We start from the raw sequence: 7,073 nt of genomic DNA on the forward strand, positions 1-7,073 counted from the left end.
ATCATGGTTCGTCTCTGCTTGTTCACTTGTTCTGATCTGCATTCCAGACCAATCTCCAGATCTTCCGTCCATGTGGGTTGGTCTCGAAACCAGTTTTCTCTCTTGACCTCCTATATCGTTAAATTCTGGATTAGGTATGGTTAGTCTTGATTGTTCGTTAGACTGTTTGATCATAATGGTTGCTAGGTTGCTAGATGCATACTGCATAAGAATGCCCGTACGGGTAAAGGACTTAATGGACTGTTACTGTTGCTGTGAGAAATTGGTTGCCCTATTTTATGATTGTTTTAAGACTTGAATGCGAGCTAAGTTGTTAGAAAGAATTGAACGATTAGGTTATTAAATGAATGATGCAGTTTAGATGATTGGATGTTAGGATGGGATTATGTGTTGTATGTGCGTGTTCGCGAAGTGTTGAATGTAGAGGATGTGTGATGTGTCCCAGTTAGGGGTGTGTATGGTGTATCGGTTTAACGTGTGACACTGCCAGTTGGGCAGAGTGGTAGGCATTGGCCGTGGAGGGATGACAGCGGCCGTTGTGGGTTTGGGCGCTTGGCCTCGGGAGAGACAACGACGGGAAGTGTGAAACGTGTGAAGATGTATGTGTGTGTAGCGTAGTTGATTGTTTACCGTATTTGAGTCATGTTGAATGTTCATGCGAGTAGTCAGTCCTCGTTCTACATTGAACCATATGGGTGGCCACGCGGAGGCGCTGTTTTATAAGCCATCTCACTGAATAATCCATTTAATCATGCCCTTCTCTCCATTTCCATTTCCCCTCCCTTTTGCAGGACTATGAATAGAAGTGCTAGATATCTGTTGGGTTGGTTGATTTAAGCAGAATGAACACGTTTGGAGATTCTCGTACCATTGGCGGGACACGATGGCTTCTATTTTGGCGCGTAGACACATGTCTCTAAGACCACGATTTGAATCCTTGTCGGTTTTAGGGGAGGATCTTACACATTTCAGGGCTCAACAATGAATCAGCTTGCAGACATACTTATCAAAGCTTTGGGATTCAAAGAGTTTCATGTGTTTCTGATCAAGTTAGACATTCACAATCTCTATGCTCCAACTTGAAGGGAGAGAATATTAAAATATTATATATATATTCTCATTAGATTTGGTCATATGGATATTGTATATTTTCCATATTGTTACAAATGTTTGTACATGTGTGTATATATTGACATCGTTATGCCTATGGATTGATACACTACAAAAAGTGGTATTGATTGCACATTATGATGACATTGTTTTCATAACTGCTATGAAAGATCAATTTCTGATTTTGATTCATATTAATAACACTTAATTAATGATATTTTGAATATTAGTGAGCGGGAAAAGAAAATCATTGATACCACCAATACTTAGCTGAAATTTAGATTTAAGCGCCAAAGACATGTTTTAAATGGTTTCAATAACACTATCAATAACATATAATAGCATTTTTCTTACGTTAAGAAAAATCATTTTCAAACATTATACTTCAAACACTAAAACTCTAAACCTAAACTACATACCAAATCAGAAATATGTATATCTAATACAATTTGTAATTTTCAAACTTCTTTAGTCTTATACAAGCAATACATCTTAATCTTTTAAAACTTACAATCTAAATCTTAAATTTTAACTTCAAATCTTAATTCTACATCTTAAATCTTTTTTTTTGTAACACTTTAAACTTCAAATCCTATATTATACTCAAACTCTAAACTACAAACCCTATATTATAAACCAATAAACTTAAATCATAAATCTTAAGTACTATATCTCAAGCTTAGTACTTATGATTAATATTTTTAAATTTAAATACCAAATCTTAACACATAAACTACAAATCTAGTATTTTCAAATTTTATTTCAATTATCAAATTTCACCCTAAATCTCAAACCGCATACTCCAAACCTTATATCATAACACTAAAATGTAATTAATTATAAACACAATAACATAAATTTTATATTCAAACACTAACCCCTAACACTATATTTCAATCCCTAAACTCTGAACTTAAACTCTATATCCAAAGCATAATCTTAATATTAATCTGATGTTTTCAAACTTAAACACCAAAAATCTATTTCACAAGCCCTTAACTTCATACATTTTATTTTAACTCTAAATCTTAATTTCAAACTTAAACCTAAGCTATGTATCATAAAACCTAAACTGTTTTTATACCCAAATATCATTCACAAAGTTTAACTTTTAAAATTATAAATTTAAATCTAAAAATTTTAAATAGTGAATTATAAATTTTTGATGTTTTCTTAAAAAAATATATTCTTTAGGAAAATATATCATAAATATTTTATATATTAAAACACAAAATAGAATAGAAAATAATGGTGTTAAAAAAAACAGTTTTAAAAATCTGATTGGTGATCATAAAGTGGCCAATCACATACAAGAGTGGGATAGCTAATATTGACCATTGATTTAATTTTTTGAACGGTCCAGGTTCATCCCGCTTCTCTCTCTCTCTCTCTCTCTCTCACATCACCAGCCACCACCATGATAAGTTAGCTGTGCCCATGGCCTTTGTGCAGAAGAAGAAGAGAACCGTGAGAGGAGCTAGAAGTGGCTGAAGGAAGTGTTAAGTGAAGGAGAGACTCTAGCTGAAGAGGAAGGTTCTGTAGAGTATTAATAAAAGAGTAATGAGAACGATGTCGTTTTATTATTTACAAGAGTTGTATTTAATCTTTGGGTTGTAAACATTTGGGGGGATCAAATGATCAACTTAACAAATCTTATTTTCTTATCTTATCTCTCTCTCTCTCACTCCCTTTTCTGTTACACGATAAACCCTAGTTTATCATTGGTATCAGAGCCCTGAAATGCCTCCGAAGCAGGATTCGAACGCGGATTGTATCACTGCGTTAGAAGGGCAGTTTGGGAGTCTCACCAGTTTAATCGAAGATATGCGAGCTGAGATGAAGGCGAATCATCAACACTCTCTAGAGATTGAGAAACGAGCCGAGGAGCATCAACGCCAAGCATCTGAAGAGAAGCAGATGCGAGTGGAGACGGTCGCGACGCCGAACCCTGATCAACCGAGATCGGTGCAGGAAGCCACCGTTGAGACGCGTCGTCCAATCTCTGACGGATCTCAGCCTCAATAAAAAGGGCTGCAGATGCGACCTCAGAAGGGGATCCTCTCGGTACCAGAGGCTGCTAAACCCTTGAGAACCGCCGAGATTCAGTTGGCGCCTTTCACGGCGGGGTCTTCTGGGTACTCAGCACCATTGAAGGGGTCATCACCTAAAAAGAAGCTTGAGCTACCAGATTTCGAAGGGAAGAACCCAGAGGACTGGATCGTCAGAGTGGAAAAATACTTTTCGACGAACCAGACGGAAGAAGAGGAGAAACTATCACTGGAAATGGCTTGCATGGTGGGTTGCGCAGTGACGTGGTTATGGATGATACAGGTGCGTGATGAGTTGTTGGACTGGCGAGATTTCAAGATGAAAATAAAAAGAAGATTCAAACCCACTCGTGGAGGTACTATACTGAGTCAGATTTTACTGTTGAGGCAAAACGGGACGGTATCTGAATATCGTGAGGCGTTTGAGGAGTTATCAGCAGAGGTCCCACATGTGCCAGATGATGTTTTGGAGGATATTTTTCTACATGGTATGAAGCGAAGGTTGCGCGAGCAGGTTGTAAGATTGAGACCAGTAGGGATGGATGAGATTGTGGAGATGGCAAGGATAATCGAAGAGCAAGAAAATGAGAAGAGTGCTTATCAATCTCAGAATTTTCAGAGAACCTACTCAGCTCCGACTCTCAACAGCCATCAGAGACAAGAGGTTACTCCTGCGAGAAAGTCGTTTGATTCACCACGTGATAGCAGGCAAGGTAATCAGAAGAGACCAGTGCAAAATCCTTGTAGACATTGTGGAGAGAGATTCTTTGCTGGGCATCGTTGTAAGGCTTTCCGGAAGTTTAAGTGTCTGGATGTGGAGGAGGAAAGTGAGCCGGAGGAAGACGAGGAAGAAGAACTCGAAGAAACAACGAGCCAACAATCTCAACAGAATCATAAGCTACAAGTTCTTTCCTTGCAGTCTATGGTAGGAATCACTTCGAAGAAGACTTTGAAGGTGATAGGGAAGATTGGCAATGAGAAGGTTGTGGTGTTGATAGACTCTGGAGCGTCGTGTAATTTCATAGCCAAGAGGTTAGTGCAGACGTTGTGGGAACCGAAATTCACACTGTCGATTTCCGTTTAAATAAGGAAACTAGGAAAACCCTAATTTCCCAGAGGTCCCGGATATCTGCTAATACCACACGCCAAGCAATCAGAACACGATAATGACAACGATAAAGTATAAGAAATCAAAAGAGAGAGCAAAGTAGATCTTATTCCGAATTCGCGTTTGAGCGTTACAACAAGGTAAGAGCATGGGCTACGAGAGCTGTCGGCGAGATTCCTAGTTCTAAAACCCTAAGACGGCAATAACCTAGTTGAGTCGCAGCTTGAATAACAAAAACGGAAATATGCCTAATTGCTCTAAGTGCTAAGTTCGCTCTGGAAAAATCCTCCTCCATGCCTCTCGCCTAGGACCCCTTATATACTGACTCCAAGGTCGGTTTACGCCTTTCCTCTTCTGCCCTTAAGCCGCTATAGCATAAAAATGGAGATATTCCATTTTTTCCGATCTTCGTAATTATCTTCAAAGTTTCGTATTTATCCGCGGAAACTTGACATTTATCTCCTCTTGCGGACCAAGCGTAAACCGACATGCGGTTTACGGGCTGTTGGTTAAGAAACCGTAAGTTGGGCTTCGAGTCGTGTCCTAGGTCCCTTTGGGCCGTCTTTCGACTCGAATCGTTTATTACGGCTTCTTTCGATAAAGAATGAATTTTCCGCGGTTTTTACGGTAAAGTTTGATTGATAACTTAGAAATGGCGGGGAACGTGAGATGGGTTCGCTACGGTATTCGGGAGATAGCATTGAAGGGTAGACGAGAATGCATGGACTGATGTCGTATCGACGTTTCGGAAGAGCTCGGTCGCTACGTAGAAAAAACGTAGAAGAATTCTTCGACAAATATACTTTCGAAATAGATTCTTCTTTACGAAAAACCTCTGCGGAAGAAACACGAATCATCGGACAAGAGCTCGACAAGGATCGTTACGCAGCGACCAAACACGTGCTCTGCTCGGTCGCTACGTAGCGACCAAATTCGAGCCAAAGCTCAGTCACTGCATAACAACCAAACGCCCATTCCGCTCGGTCGCTACGTAGCGACCGAGCTCCGGCTCGAGCTCAAGCTTGGTCGCTACGTAGCGACCGAGCAGAATGGGCGTTTGGTTGTTATGCAGTGACTGAGCTTTGGCTCGAATTTGGTCGCTACGTAGCGACCGAGCAGAGCACGCGTTTGGTCGCTGCGTAACGATCCTTGTCGAGCTCTTGTCCGATGATTCGTGTTTCTTCCGCAGAGGTTTTTCGTAAAGAAGGATCTATTTTGAAAGTATATTTGTCGAAGAATTCTTCTATGTTTTTTTCTTCTTCGGGAATTTGGACGTTAACTTCGTCGTAACCGTTTTTGACCTCAACAGTCGTTGGGATTACCAGTGTAGACGACACAGGAGTGTGGAGTTTTGATAGGAGATGGGAGAGTGTTAACTGGACAAGGAAAGTGTTCTGGAGTGGAGATGGAGATTCAAGTCATGAAGATTACAGAATAATATTTATTATTCGAGTTGGGAACAATCGATGTCGTGTTGGGATATTTATGGTTGGCTACCCTAGGTGAAACAAGGATCAATTGGGGGTTACATATCATGAAATTCATGGTCAATGAGCAGTGGGTTACCATCAGTGGAGATCCAGCGTTATTGAAGATGCAAGTCTCGCTGAACTCTATGGAGAAGCTGGTCGGAAAAGATGAGGTGGTGTTTCTTTTGGAGTTGCAGGCCCTATTTGAGGCTAGCCCGGGAGAGAACAATCTCAAGAGTCCAATAGAGAACACACCATCACGTTGCAAGCCGGTACTTCTCCTATTAACATCAGGCTGTACCGGTACTCTAATATTCAGAAGGACGAAATTGAGAAATTGGTTAAGGAGATGTTGCAAGCGGGGATCATAAGGCCGAGTATCAGTCCCTACTCCAGCCCGGTGCTTTTGGTTAAGAAAAAGGATGGGGGGTTTCGGTTCTGCGTGGACTATAGAGCGGTGAATAAAAGCACGATACAGGATCGATATCCCATACCGGTGATTGAAGAGCTGTTGGATGAATTGGCTGGAGCTTCATTGTTTTCCAAGTTGGATCTGAAGTCGGGATATCATCAGATCAGAGTTAAGGAGGAGGATGTCGGCAAAATGGCTTTTAAAACGCACGAAGTGCATTATGAGTTCTTGGTGATGCCATTCGGGCTCACTAACGCCCCCCCCCCCCGACGTTCCAATCAGTCATGAATGAGATCTTCAAGCCATACCTGAGGAAATTTGTTTTGGTCTTCTTTGATGATATCCTGGTGTATAGCAAGAGCGAAGCTGAGCATCAAGAACATCTGAAAACGGTCCTTGGAGTCTTGAGACAACACCAATTCTATGCCAATGAGAAGAAGTGTGCATTTGGGCAATCTAGCGTTTCTTATCTGGGGCATGTGATCTTTGCAAGGGGAGTAGCTGCCGATCCTAAGAAGATTAGGGCCATGAAAGAGTGGCCGCAGCCTAAGAATGTTACCGCATTATGCGGGTTCTTGGGTCTCACAGGTTATTACCGGAGGTTTGTGGCGAGTTACGGCAAGATAGCACGACCACTCACAGATCTGTTAAAGAAAGAAGGGTTCAAGTGGTCTGATGATGCTACGAAGGCATTTTGTTGGCTGAAGAAGTCGATGACAACTTTGTATGTGCTGTGGTTACCGGATTTCTCTAAACCTTTTCTGGTTGAAACTGATGCCTCAGGGACCGGGATTGGAGCGGTATTGTCTCAAGAGAACCGTCCAGTGGCCTTTATCAGCAAGGCATTTTCGAGTTCAGGAAGAGTGAAGTCAGTCTATGAGAGGGAACTCTTAGCGATAGTGTATGCTGTTACCAAGTGGCGGCAT

The sequence above is a fragment of the Brassica napus genome, chromosome C8 (genome assembly GCF_020379485.1).
Source record: "Brassica napus cultivar Da-Ae chromosome C8, Da-Ae, whole genome shotgun sequence".
NCBI lineage: Eukaryota > Viridiplantae > Streptophyta > Magnoliopsida > Brassicales > Brassicaceae > Brassica > Brassica napus.